The 16,682-nt window shown below is 34.3% G+C and overlaps 1 protein-coding gene across 2 annotated transcripts in view; it reads right to left on the bottom strand.

Annotated features, from left to right (window-relative positions):
* The window catches only part of zip (myosin heavy chain 10), a 92,533-nt gene that overhangs the window by 31,498 nt on the left and 44,353 nt on the right, over positions 1-16,682 (bottom strand). The gene's annotated exons all lie outside the window — the stretch shown is intronic.

Genomic DNA, 16,682 nt, shown 5'->3' with positions numbered 1-16,682 from the left:
TTAAAAGTTTAAAAAACTCCGTATTTTAAATTTCAAAATGTTTAAAGACATTTCTACTAGAATACATTCTTCAATTGCCACTCAAATCGGAACGAAGGAATAATTAACTTCATAGATGGCAAAGATCTGAAGATTGAAATCTTAATGACAATCAGATAAGCTGGTCTTGTGACAGTAACAAGAGAACTGAAGCAATAGAAGTACAAACTAAATGATAAAGTAATAAGGTTCATAATAATATAGCAGTTTTTGATAAAGAGCTGTCACCAGCTATCAATTGGTGGAACTAAATATTTGGACTGAGATGAAATTCGATATGGGTATTATGGACCCTGATGTTTTAATAACTGAATGTGTAGGGTTATAAGTATGTATTAACCAATCAGCGGTTGTCTATGATGAGAAGATAATTACATTAGTAACGGTTGTGTGAACAGAAAATTTGTTTCGTGATCATTTATGAAGTGCTTAATTTAACACGTGCCAATATAATCAATTAATAGTAGTAATATAGCACTTACATACTTTTAATTAGGTAATCTATCCATTGATAAAGAACAATTATTAACATACGCTTTTTAATTAATATTGTTACTCAAAACTTTTTCAGTACTCATATTAGGCTTTCTATCCTTAGCCAACGCTTAGTTCAACTACAAAAGAGTTTTTCAACAAGTATATAATTTATATTTGTAAAAATCAATCATTTCATCATATTGATACTTCTGACTTAGAATATACAGCTTCTATAAATTGTGCGTGTGTAGTCATTAAATAATAATGTACATTTCATTACATTACATATTTTTTTAATCCTCGCCTGTTCACGCCTCGCCTAAGATGACTCATAAATCGCAATATTTATTTAGAAGTATACAAACACGTTGCTTTATCGATAAAAATATTTGAAACGTTTACACGCAGTCAAAACATACGATAATCTCCATATATTGGCAAATGTTACGGCCGCGAAGCAATTACAATAATCGTTCGGTTAGTTTTTGAAAGATATTTACTGTTACATAGTTTTAGCTAGATTTACTAAACATTCAAAGTTTCGATAGAGTACTACGAAAATACTTATAAGTGCCAAAATAACCGTGTCTGTTATTTTGAAACTAGTAACAAAATCTCGTTTGTTGTTAGGGAGCCAACTAATATACAGGGTGTTAGAAACCCAGGGTGCAAGTTGCCTAAACGATATCCAGGCATAAGGTCTGGACTGCTGCCGACACATTTAACCCCTTGGGTACCCCTAAAGAGTTACATCGCTAATTAGTTGACATTTGATAGAAGTAATAAAGGTTCTAAATTAACGATGTAGGGCTCTTATATCAAGAAACTTAATCGCGTACTTATTTTTATACCACAGCTAAAGCAGCAAGTGATCTCATCATCTTTTAAGAGCTCAGAAATGTTGACAACGAAAAATTATAGGCTAACATAGAATATACCGGAGTCAGGTTAGTTAGTTTAAAACAATATCTTCGGGATATCTTTACGTCATACAAGTTAAAAAAAGCCAAAAGAAAACGAAAGTATCCGTATCCGTTGAGAAATGCGCGCAAGAAACTAGCAAGTGTGAATCACGCGCAACAATCGCTCACATCCGCGCATGCGCATAAACTATTGTGTTACTTCTTATAAGAACATTATATCATGATCTTTTTGTCATGTAACGTGTCTCATGAAGAATATTCTGTTCGTGTTATGTCAACCGTTTGACGGAAGTTTATATTATTTAGAAAATAAGATATATTAGATGTATCCGTGTTGTTAAGGTCACATGATTTCTGGTTATTGAAAAGTCTTGTTTCTTAGCATACAATTTTCTTATTCTTTTATTTACCTTCCGACCCGACGCGAAAATTTGATACAATAGAATCTAACTTTCGCGTGTTTTAAACATCATTAACGATTATTCTACGAAGATTATTTCAAGTAAAGCAACACAATTTTTCTTGCTCTTTCTTAAACATTCTACTTTATCAAGTCAAATAGGAGGTAACTTAAAAAGTTTGCATAAAAAGGACATATAAATAATCCTATCACTGATTACAGTATTGATATCAATAAACCATAAAGTATACTATTAGTTTTCGCTTTAAATGACATTCGCAACAAATTAAAATCGACCTTAGACAACATTTTAATAAAACGACCGTTAAAATACCGCTCCACATATCATACGTATAAAGCAGATGGAATTCTATGAAACCTGGCCTGCCTACTATCGTTGCAAATGACTTTAGCACTAAAACACTAAGTATTTAGGTCAAGTAGATAGTCTAGGTCTCTGAGCAAAACAAGTAATTAACATTAGAATTATAAATGGGAACTAATTGGGTACTGACACTGCGGAATTGATATGTATTGAATCTTGATGGACTACTTATATATTATTAATGCGATATTTTGTAAGGATAGATGTGTGCTTATTAGTATATACTGAACTCCGACTAGTATAAACTAAGCTCAAAATGAATTTTGATGAAATTTGGCACACAGTTGATTTAGAGCCTAAATTAGATTTAAGAAGCTTTTTCACCTGAGAGATCTTTCTACTCAGACGAAGTCGCGCAGAGAAACTATAGGGTTTTAATTCGTAATAAAATTATTCAAATGTTTTACTAATAGGTTTCTTCGACATAAAACTTGACCTTTCGTATTAATTGTGGATATAATAGCAAAGTGCTTATCTTTCATGGTAATTCAGAACATTCATATATTTAGTGTTAAGTTGTGGGGTTAATTAACTTTAGTATAATTACTGTTTTTATGATAAAGGGAGTCTGAATGTGAAAAGAGTCTTTAATACAGTTTTTCGAATGGCTACTCTGGAATAGTTTTTAAAAAAATAACACTAGGCGTCAAATTAAAAGATCTGAGGTTATTTAATAAAAAATATACTGAAAACAGGGGGAATATCATGTTTTAAATTCCACTAAGATAAAAAAAAAACTGCATTATTATCACCAATAAATCAGTACAACCTTAGCACATGAGACCGGCGACATCAAACGTTGATACGTTATCAGTGCTCCGATAAGCTCAATTAATCAATCAATTTACGAGCTGAACCGTCCGCTGCGTATGCGCATGTAAATAATGTTGTTTTACTAAACTGTGACCTGTGGTTAAGTGATGATCTGTGGATTGATAATTGCTAATTGAGTATAGTTTTATCTTGGAAGAAATAATTAAGACTTGTAACTGCATCTTTAGGATATATGAAATCAATCTCTGATCTAACATGAAACACTTACATCCTGATTCTGATCACTAAGTTCTGAATCTCAGACTTCGGTTTTCTGAAAACTATCAAGATGGAAAAGGAAACATTAAGCCTAGTTATTTTAAGGCACAAACATAGCACAATATTATTTTTTACGCTTTTTAAAGGTATGTTTTTTATATCCATACTAATATTATAAATGCGAAAGTAACTCTGTCTGTCTGTCTGCTACTCAATCACGCCTAAACTACTGAACCAATTTGCGTGAAATTTGGTATGGAGATATTTTGATACCCGAGAAAGGACATAGGCTATATATCATCACGCTACGACCAAAAGGAGCAGAGTACCAGTAATTTTTTTTACAAAAACGGGAAAAAAATTTACCCGTTCACTCTTATTGGACGCAAGCGAAGTTGTGCGGGTCAGCTAGTTAAATATAGGTACATAGTAATTTCATGCTAGATATACGTTGGATTTCATTTTAATTCAGTTCTATATGTATGTCTCATCTCAAAAGTTTATAACAATAAAATGACAACTACATAAATGGACATAGGTAGTAAAATTGAGGCAATCGCGTCCAATATTAATTAAATAGCCGTTGTTTCGTATCATACTTGTACACTTTGGACGGGAAAAGATAAACCCAATTAATTTATTTACCTAACATTATACTAACTTTGATTGCATGACACTTGTTTATTAAATAAGAATGGAGTAAATAACCAATGATTATATACTTTTATAAGAAAAGGTTACCGTCGGGGACCGGCTAGTGGAAAGTTGAGGAGGTCTTTTGCTTACCAGGTATAATTATCATAAGTCAAGTATTGAAGTATAGTCTTGTCCAGAGATTTCGGCTGGAATATAATTGAATACAAGAAAATCCTCTTGATCAGGTTGAATAAGACAGTATAACAGAGAGACATCCTACAGATTTATTATTTAGGTATTGCATTACGGATACAATATGCAATAGCGTATAATAATTATTTTTTTTCAGTTCTTAATATTAGCCCAGCAACATTACATTCGTACTCATTTATCGTTCTTTCTATTCTTTCTAGATAATATCGAATTCTAAACTCTCTAAAACAAAAACAAAACTATTTAAAAGCAATAAACAGTTGCTAGGTGAGGTACCCGAATAACATATTAGGTAGATAAGAGTCGGGTTTTGAACCGGAAACCGTACAGATAACAGTCTACCTGTTTACTGTGTACCATTTGTATGTAAAACAATAAGCTTAATAACTAATTAACTGGTGGTATGTTTTCCTTAATATCGTCGTTATATTGGTATAGTTGTAATTTTAGATTTGTTATTTTAAGCCTGCCAGGCACAGGACAAACTACTCTACGTGCATTCAAAGGCAGTCAGAAGCAGTTACATGGTTCTGTAGACCCAGAATTTTTTGTTCTTCGGTTCTTTGCAACTGTTTTTTAGTTCGGACCACGGCTTAGAACTTTGTTTAATGATAATACACACTAATTGTCACTATTCAGTTCACGCCTTCTTTCCATAGGGGTAGGCAGAGAGCAGAGACCAGAGAAAGATCATGTCTAGATTATTTGCTACTACGCATTTGTCTTCTATACTGCAGAAAGCTTATAATTAAAATCAAAGAAAAATCCTTCCTAATTATCTTTAACCAATCTGAGTTTACCTTATCAAAGGCCTAAAATAAAGTATTGACTTCTACAATAACCATAAGTGTTCCCGTTCAAATCAGCAGACCAGCATTGAAATCCCACAAAAAACCTTCAGTACGTCACGACTTAGTCAGCTGTGTATCCAATTGTGAGCAATGTCGCAAGCCACTTACGAAACAACAAAAACTAATACGACACAATTTCCACGGGACCACATCTATACATGGTGTTACACTAACGCCTTATACGGGGTGAGCTAATAAATACTTTGGTAATGCGGCTAGCGTTTAAAATGCAATATTGAATGACATTTTACAAGATTTAAGTGACAAAATGATAGGCGAATATGTTACTTTTTTGTGTCGATTTATAGGGCACATGTGTGATTTTAATGATGCTTTAAATTGTATTTAGATTAATATATAGATAATTTATTTGCACGCTTATTACCTAATCGAGGTGGAAAGTGTGTAAGGACGCGTTAAGACCTCCAGTTACATTAACCATCAATCTTACTATTTTTACTACTATTATATTTATTTTTTTGCTTTAAACCAAGTCCTGTACCGTTGGATAGTTTGAACGAAACTGACCGCTGTTGCCGAATATCGGCTAAAAAGACATTATTATTGTATTTTTTCTATTCTATTCTTCCTACAACATGAATTATTAAGTTTAATTCACTTTGCACCTTTTTCTACAATACCAAAGTACCTTTGCAAGTCAAGCGTCATTTCCTTTGTAAACTTAAACAGATCCTTAAAGCTTAGTTCTCCATCATTAGCATCTAAAATCCGGCAGTGAAGGCATTCTTCCGATGTGTCATTACAGTCGCAATCAGCGCACGCGCACAATGGGGAGGTAACAACGTAACACATGAGTCACCGTTAAGACATTCGGCAAACGAAAATGGCCGCTAACATATTTTACGGACCAGTTTACGAGCGCGAACGATAAATTCTTTTGTGTGACGAAAAATATCTTCTTTTGTATTTTTGTGGTGCGAATTTTGGCGATTTTTAAGTGAAAGATTTGCTCGATTATGCAAATATTATAGTACCTATGAACATCTATACTTAATATTATAAAGCTGAAGAGTTTGTTTGTTTGTTTGTTTGTTTGTTTGTTTGATTGTTTGAACGCGCTAATCTCGGGAACTACTGGTCCGATTTGAAAAATTCTTTCAGTGTTAGATAGCCCATTTATCGAGGAAGGCTATAGGCTATATATCATCACGCTACGACCAATAGGAGCAGAGTAACAGGGAAAAATGTTACAAAAACGGGGAAAATTTTGACCCATTCTCTCTTATGTGACGCAAGCGAAGTTGCGCAGGTCAGCTAGTAATACATATTCACAACTAGCTGACCCGTGCGGCTCCGCTCGCGTGAATTTCGTACTGTTGCTTATTCGTTTGAGCACGTGAATTGCGAAGCACTCGATACACCTACACATAAAAATGCTAACAACTCTTTTGTCATCTAATGGTTATTTACGAAAGGGACCCGAAGGGCACACAATGTGACACAGGCTCAGGCAGGCCTGATTTCCTGTGGTTACCTTCTTTTCCGCTCTCGTCTGTATCCGTAGCAGTTTACATTGTAAAATATAATACCTTATTATAGACTGACCATTGCTTACCCGTCTGGATTCAGAATATTATTACAGGTACAGACAGACCTATCTGCGCCGGAGCTCTTCACACGCGTAATAATGTATACTTGCGATGATACGTCCGAAACCGCGTAACCCGTAATTATTTTTTATATATCATCCGTTGTTTATTTTTTAAAACTTACCACATAGTCTGTTTCATAGCTATCCAATTTATTTCCTTAATGCTACCAATTAATTTGGTTATGTGTTTCGAACAACAACGTCATCTGTTAGTTGCTGCGAACAACGACAACAAACGAAATTACTCGGTTTGCCATAGATCTAGGATATATCCCGACCACACCGGACCCACGTAAACCAACATTTTTGTGTAATATATCATACAACATTTATGTTTGATAATCTTATAAATGTATAGCATGTTTCAAAGGTATTTTTTTTACAATAAAGCCATCAAAATAAATTAATTAGAAAAAACATGCTTTGTTCCGGCACCAACCAATAGATGGCGTTATACGCCATCTATTGGTTGGTGCGAACAACAGGTATCGATACGGCAGGCGCCGCGTTCACTATGCGAATGTTGTGAAATGAATTGCAACGCCATCTATGGTCTCTATAGGGAAACGCAGGTTCAAACGATTTCTACGTATTTTATTCAATTTTCTAAAAATCTTTGAAATTGTATGCTATAAAAAGTATCCTAGAAATTGCTCCACTACTTATTCTATGCATATACCAAATTTCAGTGCATTCTATCTGGTAGTTTTTACGTGATAGCGACACATACAGACGGAGGACAGACAGACAGACAGACAGACAGAAAAGAAAATTATAAATTGCAGATTCGGTATCAGTATCCGTTACTAAACATCCCCCATTGGTTTTTTTTTAAATATATTCAATGTACAGAATTGACCTCTCTACAGATTTATTATAAGTATAGATAGTTAGGATTGCGAAGGATTACAGACAGTATTATTTCTTCTAGCCATAATATATCAACGATTTATCGGTTTTAGCACTTTGTGCTTATTGCTCCCGGTTTCTGATGTATATTTAACGGTAAGCTAAGCTCATATAAAAATGACAGCTTGAATAGATAAACTACCGCTAAATGTGCCACAGAAACCGGGCACTAGTGACTACATATTTTAGAAGAGATTATAACTTCTTCAAGAACACAGAACTCAGAAACCTATTATCGAAATTCTCTATGACAAAGAAGCTACTTGTATCAGTAGCAAAAAGATACCATATGGTCAAAAAAATGCCATAATCAAACAATGATTCATAATAATTGATTTAAAACCATGAACAATTACCTTGGTACCATAACAGAAGTGTTATAAACACATTCAAGGCTATTAATACTGTTTTTAAATGGAAGACATGAGACAAATTGATGGCTACTCCTAATTAATATGGAGACTACATTATTCAATTCGAATCAGAATAGTTTCTTGTGTTTGTTTAAATGTTTCAAAGGTCTATATTATTACACCGGTATCAACTAAGGAGCACATTTTAAGAACCCATTTGGTTCTAAGTTTTAATTTAATTAAGTTAATTACTGTTCAACTTTACACAAAAAAGGTTCTTAAAACCATGCTTTACAAGTCTATTGATACGTATCTTGGTATATAAGCTCTCCTTCAAGGCATATTATATCTCTTTGAGAAACCACATTGTCCAAGAATACAAGAATCGCGAAAAGTGTTTCCCAGAACAGCTCTTGTGGGTATCTAGTTGGTACTTACTATATCAGGTGTGTAAAAAGACATAATTAAATTATTAAGTGTCTTCATCAAATTGTTATTGAAATGGATCCCTAGAGGTCGTCCGCAATCGAGGCTAAAATGGCTAATAACGCCGCCGCAACGGTCGCTGGCTCGAATTTCTGGAAGGAGAATCGACAAACTCTATCAAAACTAACCTTAGGAAAGGTGGGTAATGTCTTTTTATGATTCTATCAAAATAAAATTGAAATTGAGCTCCACAATGGGGAAAAATCTATAAATTTCAAATTAACACTTCTAATTTCATATAACAAATCAGATTAATGTGTAAAAAAAAACTAGTCACGCGAAATTTGTTCAACTAGGTTTACCCTGATATCGACGAACTAAAAAAAAGGATCATATATTATTTAAGTACTGTAACACATAACCTGATTTTACGCTTACAGATTAATATTAAATAAATAACTACAATATTTATACATAAAAGTTGTCATAAGGGTTCAGAATCCTGACTCACGGGCTAGTGCTCGCATCTGTTCAAACAGCGGGCAAGGCCGCGCGAGGCCGCCTTTTAATTACTGCACCGTAAGTACTTCGGTATCTACTGAATCTAGACATTATTAATATTGTGGAAACCATATTTGGACTTGATGGCTTATTGAGATGTTAAGATGTAATTACTGTGTAGCTTTATGCGTTGAGACAGGTTTATTTTCATAATTAAGGAGCTGCATATAGTAAAGTGTATTGATGCATGCAATGATGTTTCGTCAGAGTATTCATTGATTTTATATTTTGTTAGAATTGAGGAAAATATCTTGAGAAAATCTTTGTGCCTTGATTAGAAATGATCACATAAAAATGTATTAATAATTTTACGAATTCTCATTTGCAAAATAATCGTAACAGCTTGTATTCGTTAACGATTTACTGTACAACTGGTGACGGTTAGCTATAAAAAGTAAGATGACGATTGACAGCATTTTTGAGCAATTTTCTTATAGGTATCACTGCAAGTAATCACTAACTAATAATTCTAAGAACTAAGTTGCATATCAAGTATAGTATTGTATAGTTCAAATGCAAATACCGGCAGAAACTATTAATGAATTTCAGCAAGTACTTGTAACACGCAACATTGTAAACAATTCGCCTCGGATACCTCCACGAACTTCCTAAAAGACGATATAATTAGTACATTACGAGCTAACGACAGAAAACCTTATCTATCGCCCACATTACGAAAAGCCAAAGAAAAATCACCCTTAACTGTATTGGGAAAAAGTTGAAATTACGTTTTACAAGTGTAAAGGTAATGTGAAGTGCGCATGAGTCATTGTTTAGTCGTTTATGGATCATACGTGTGTTGATCATACGTGTGTTGCCCTTATATGGGCATTTGTGTGTTTTCACATGATCACAGTGTACTTTTTATAAGGTAAGACTTGAGTTGTAGAGTCAATAGATGATTTTGAAGGGTAATATTTGAAAAGCAGAGGATTAGGTGATTATTTTCATATACACATAATCATATATGTATGTATATTTTGAAAAATGCGAGCTTATTGCTTTTGTGTGGTGAAATTGCAGTCAGTGGATACTTTTTCTTTAGGCTGTATCAGCTCTTAGGGAGATTGTTCGGAAAACTGTAACAATGATTCAGATGCTTTGATAAGATAACTATGTTTATCGACTACTAGAATAATCCTACAGTAAATAAATGATTAGGTGCGAATTAGGAGGCTTACTCTCCAATTAACAAACACTAATTGATCTTTTGAACTTGAATCACACGGGTTTCTTATTTAATTAAATAATAAGATTAGAGTAATACGCGATTTTTATTTTATTTCATTTATTTTTGCACTCCTCAAAATACTTATCGATTTAATCTAATCAACGTCCACTCAAAGTTCCATGTTTTAATTTTATGCCAGTCTTATCTACTGATGCACTGAGATACTCAAGTAGGTCATCTGTATACCTATGGCAAAAAAAAACCAACTACTCAAACATACATACGTAAAATCATGCCAGAGAATGCCACTTGGTACGATCCTTACAAACTTCCTAACTACTAGAATCTTTTGAGTTCTTCCACTGTAAAGTACCTTACTTAATTTCGCTATTTTCTTCAAAATATCTTCTATCATGACAATATTATAAGAACAGCCTACAACCTATACCTTTTGGGATAGACAGTGGCTAACAGCCACGGCTCTAGTCTACTGAAGACTTATTCATGTACACTCAGGTATATTCATGCAGGTAGACCGGAGCGTATATGACTGTCACAAACAAACACAGCGTCATTTCCTTCGATTCCTTCATTACTCTACAAAAACATCGTCTAAATAATATCATACTTTCAAAAACATTTCCCATTCAAAACGTCTCGTCAATTTATCTCAATTGTATCTATAAACATACCGCTGTTTATCTAATCGCGATCTAACATTAGATCAACAGTAATTCATGCATGCATAACAATGGCGTCGCCCACGTGTCTCCAAAACGGACCGAGTTATTTGACTGATTTATATTATATTGTACGTTAAGTATTTGCATAAACGTTATGTTTGTGATCTGATGATTATAGGGGCTGGTGATGTCTTAGTTTAGAGTAATTTATACAGGTGTGGGACTAAGGTATGAGTTCAGAGCTGGTATCAACGCTCGAATATGTACGAGATTGATTCAAAAATAAGGAAAAATAACGAATAGGTGAGTATTAGGAGAAAATAAAGGGTTTCTGGTACACATACTTTTAAATGCTTCCTATAATTCTTAGGCTCAGGACTAACAGCTTGTGTACTATTCAGAAATAATTTAATCCGTACAGGCTATCAGACGGTAAAATCCCAATTTCAAACAGTTCTCGAGGGAGTAAACCGACAACCAAATATCAACAATGACTAAGCAGCTCCCACGCAAAAAAGGGATACAAATAAAAATACTCAACAAAAAAAAATTAACACCACATTGATAATTAGTATATTTATCAAAATCGTGGTCATTGAACCGTGTGTGTGCAGGATACATGCATATCTGCGCATCCGTCGTGATACAAGAGCGTTTTGTTCTTGCCTGCAATTTCGCTGTATTGCAGAAGACAATTGGTACAACGACGTTGTTTACTACTTGGCAGTAGTAATCGCTCATTCATGGGCCCATTGAGGAAAGTGATATGGTTATTTCATGATCTTGTGTTTGTGAGATAGTTTTCTTGTTAATGCGTACTGTATGTGAGCAGTAGGATTCGTATATGGATAGATGGAATAGATTAATAAGTAAGCTCCTGGAAGAACCATTAATATTTGTATCAGAAGAGTGGCAAGGTATGTTCTTTAAAAAATTGTGGGGAGCGTCTTCATAGAAGTTGAGGATTGATTTAGTAAAGTCCCAGTCCAGATGCATGTTTCGAATACAACATACCTACATGATATCATATAATATGTGCTGTCACCAAGCAATTGATGTAATAACATAGATATAAACAGTAATGCCTTGTTATAAGGGCCTTATATTTTCTAGTATTTATTGGCTGCTAGGACAAATTTCGTAACGAACCACGCATACAGTTTGTACATTGAAAATGACGAAATTCTTATTATTGTAACGGTTCTGGCAGCTGGTGCCTGTAAAAATAAATAACGTGTAATAACGACATACATCATTTGCGTCCGGTCCTAATTCAAGGTCCGGCTTGAGGATCTGATGTAACGGCTTCTTGGGGAATGGTACTTGTTGGCCATAGAACTTTCTGGAGAGGAACACTGTAGCGTAGAAAAGACGGTTTTATAAACTACAGCAACAAAGCCGGTGCTTATAAGCTGTAGCATTTTAAACGTGTGTGTGTGTGTGTGTTTGTGTGGAAGAAACCATTCGATTTATGCTCAATGCATAGGAAATTACTTTGTGGTGTTAGATCTGAGCGACTATTTGATTTGGAGTGTGTGCGTCTTGCAATTAGCTCTGGTGTAGGATGTTAGTCATTAAGCCAAATCAAAGACAGCGGCTCTGGTTTAACAAAATTCAATCATTGCTTGCTAGCTATGACATGAGCATATACACCTAAACATCGAACCGTACACATCAATAAACTAAATCGATTGCTAATAAATTATTACATAATGCATTTAGTTATTATTCTGTGGGATACAAACAGTGGTAATGTTTACAAGAGTCCGTTGTCAAACATTCAATACGTTCAGAGATATAGATAGTGAATGATGTAATTACGGCCGTGAAGCTATAGCGGTGACGTCAGACTTTGTTTGTGCTATGGAGACATGAGGCATACGAAACGTTGAAATCCCTTTAGATATAACATCTGCTGTGTTTGATACAACATATTACATTCATAATTTTTAAAGTAAATAGGTATACTATGATGATTTTAAAAAATCAAAAAGTCATTGTGAAACCGTTTTGTCTAGCAAACGAAATTCTCAAAAAACGGGAGAATATACACGATCAGAGTCCTTCATAGAGAACCGCCGAGCCGACTACAAAATAAAAAATTACACCTTGCAGTCAAATAAGGCTAACGAAAAACACAAATAAGGAGAAGAAATATGCAGAAATCGTAATAATTAACATCCTGTACAAAACTTGTTAAAAAATATTTACCTTAATTTCTATGTTAAACGTAATACATAAAATAAGTAAGCGCGTTTACGAACAAATTGCACCCATATATTAGCAATATCGAGTACAAATTGTAGCGAGTTCGCTTAGCTAATTAATCTGGGGGCACGGAAGTGCCCCCGCAAGTCGAGCAAAAAAAAGCGGCACGGCCGTAACATCCTTTTCTCGAAGCAATTCGGGCTATTTTCGACCCCCCTATAACGTCTTTGTGGATAAAACAAGAAGCCTGAATTTTCAGCAACTAATTATTCATTGTATAAACACGGTATATTTAAAATTTCAGTCAATTTGAACCAGTAGTTTAAAAATGACAACTTGTTAAAATTTTGAATTTTGTCACTCACTGATTCACTGACTCACTGACTCACCGATCATCAAAAGTCTAAGGTACTTCTAGCAGACTTAGAAGCTTCAAATTTAGAATACAAGTAGGGTTTAGTGTCTTAATTATGGGAAAAATTCAATATTTTCTAATTTCAGTCCAGTTTTCTAAATACACTAACTGCAACATTAACTTTGTAATCCCATATAAATGTATAAGATTACAAGATTACATTTGCAGTTAAGAATAATTACTACTGTAGAAAATAATAAATAATAGGTGTTGATAGGTACATACTATACGAGGCATAACAGGAGGGGATATAGGGTGGGTAAGGGTGTTTAGCCCATGAAAATGAAAAACATTCGCATAGGAAAATATGTTGAATTATAAGAAAAAACGTCTTTCCATACAAATTGGACTTATGTTCGTTCTACAAAAAGAAGTGAGATGCCACCAAAAACATTCTGTAAAAACCTCAAGTCTCGCAGCGCAGTCTTTCTGGCGTAAAAAGTGGTGAGATCTATATAATACCAAGTCGATTAATCTAGTTTGTTATAATGTTTGTTAGCTCTTCAAGGAAAATTCCTGATCGGATTTGAAATAAAACTAGCAACTATCTATGTGCTAGATTTATTTGTATGTAGGGTTATATATTATATAGTGTTCTATAGTATATTATTTACACCAACAAACATTTCTGCACTGATAAAGTTTCAGGTAAGAACCGACCTGTCATCGAAAAATGTTGTATGAAAATCGGATGAACACCTCCGACGGGCGTCGTAGAAATGTTTTTGGCAGTACATTCTAAATGTCAAAATGCCGATAGCTAGCCGATTGTTGGTAGTCGATAGTGGTAGAGAATCGAGGTACAAGTCGCGAGAGTTTAAAAATGATAAGTCTAATGGTCATATTAGAGCTGAGAGTTTCCGTGTTTCAGAGTACAATAATAATAAGTATTAGAGGACATTGTACGGTAACTTAGTAAATAAACTACACAAAAATAGAAGCAAATAGACTAACAATCACGTAATAGAAAAGGCAGGTATTCCCAAAAAAGAACTTCTAATATAACTTGGAGAGAATCCACGTTTCGTGCAATTTCAATGCCACCAAAAACATTCTGTAAAAACCTCAAGTCTCGCAGCGCAGTCTTTCTGGCGTAAAAAGTGGTGAGATCTATATAATACCAAGTCGATTAATCTATTTCGTCTCTACTTAAAGGACCTTCTGTCTTAAGTTATTACATAAGTTATTATCATGCCAATATTAAAAATATTTTACGTTTAAAACAAATAGATCGACTTGGTCATCGCATGATTTGTATGTATTAAACTACACAGCACGACGAGAAGTTAATGCTACTGAAATTTTTATGGCGAATTTGTGTTTTCATGCGATGACCAAGTCGATCTATTTGTTTTAAACGTAAAATATTTTTAATATTGGCATGATAATAACTTATGTAATAACTTAAGACAGAAGGTCCTTTAAGTAGAGACGAAATAGATTAATCGACTTGGTATTATATAGATCTCACCACTTTTTACGCCAGAAAGACTGCGCTGCGAGACTTGAGGTTTTTACAGAATGTTTTTGGTGGCATTGAAATTGCACGAAACGTGGATTCTCTCCAAGTTATATTAGAAGTTCTTTTTTGGGAATACCTGCCTTTTCTATTACGTGATTGTTAGTCTATTTGCTTCTATTTTTGTGTAGTTTATTTACTAAGTTACCGTACAATGTCCTCTAATACTTATTATTATTGTACTCTGAAACACGGAAACTCTCAGCTCTAATATGACCATTAGACTTATCATTTTTAAACTCTCGCGACTTGTACCTCGATTCTCTACCACTATCGACTACCAACAATCGGCTAGCTATCGGCATTTTGACATTTAGAATGTACTGCCAAAAACATTTCTACGACGCCCGTCGGAGGTGTTCATCCGATTTTCATACAACATTTTTCGATGACAGGTCGGTTCTTACCTGAAACTTTATCAGTGCAGAAATGTTTGTTGGTGTAAATAATATACTATAGAACACTATATAATATATAACCCTACATACAAATAAATCTAGCACATAGATAGTTGCTAGTTTTATTTCAAATCCGATCAGGAATTTTCCTTGAAGAGCTAACAAACATTATAACAAACTAGATTAATCGACTTGGTATTATATAGATCTCACCACTTTTTACGCCAGAAAGACTGCGCTGCGAGACTTGAGGTTTTTACAGAATGTTTTTGGTGGCATTCCCATATACATGCAGTAGGAGCGGCCTACGAGTTGAATCCATTAGGAAAATGTAACGACTTCATTAATATTATAGTTTTAACCTCTCCCTAATTAATGGTGCTAATAAAGAAGAAAGCTGTGGAAAGTTTGTTTTGGTTATAAATAAACAATAATTAACAGGTGGCAAATTATTTTTACTTCAAATATGTTTTTAACTTTTTCAAGGATAGTTGTAGCAATTTTGAGTTAACAATATTATAGTAGGTAGGTATGAAAATGCGTAATGTTTACAAAATGCAATTTTTGTCACAGTGTGTAATGGAGACGACCTTTTCATTTTAACCAGAAGATACTATCCAAATACACGTAGGTTACAACCAAAATCCTGATAAGTACACAAAAATATTTCCGAAGAGACATGACAAAAAATGTTCCCCATTCATTTACCTCTTGACTTTCACGTTAGCCCATAATCTCTGGCGGGAGGGTCGTGGGGCATTGCACCTGCCCCTGAGGCCTGAGGGGTGGCGGGGGAGGACAACCACCTGCCGGTTTTGTTAACAAAATAAATTCGGAGACATTTCAATATCAAAACTGGATTTATATTGAATGGTTTCTTTTGAAGACGGCGCATGACTTATTGGTCTCGGTGAGATATGGTACCTTATTTGTTCCAAAGGTGTTTTTAAATGCGATTGAAATTCTGTTAACTTATAATTACTGTTTTGTTTTTCTTTAATTTCTTAATAGCAGGTTTGGTTATTTATGACTATGTAGTATCTACAGTTGTTAATCTTTAGACCTTATAAAATAATTTGATGGTGGTTGGAACAATTTTAAACGTGGGTTGAATACTGACTAAAGAGAAAAATACGTTAAATGCCAATTTTGTCACTATATTCGTATCAAGAACTCGAATACCCATATATCGCCAATAAATGCTTCGATTTGAATAAAATACGGTTGTTAGTAAGTTACGGTAAATCACTAAACATCCATTTCTATAACAGTCACAAAGCAATAAAAAAATCTAAAGGTGTTATTCAATTAGTCGGGTCGAGTCGCGACGTCGCACGCCAATTTTCCGGTCTAACGCCGAACCGGTCTATCATAACACAACCCTCAGTGTAAACTTTATTTATGCACCCATTTTTATAGTACTGGCACGTGCTTTTATAAAAGAATTATAAACAGGAGGTTCAAGTGAAGG

Source organism: Anticarsia gemmatalis, chromosome 8 (assembly GCF_050436995.1).
Source record: "Anticarsia gemmatalis isolate Benzon Research Colony breed Stoneville strain chromosome 8, ilAntGemm2 primary, whole genome shotgun sequence".
Taxonomy (NCBI): Eukaryota; Metazoa; Arthropoda; class Insecta; order Lepidoptera; family Erebidae; genus Anticarsia; species Anticarsia gemmatalis.
This window is presented reverse-complemented; position numbering and strand designations above follow the sequence as displayed.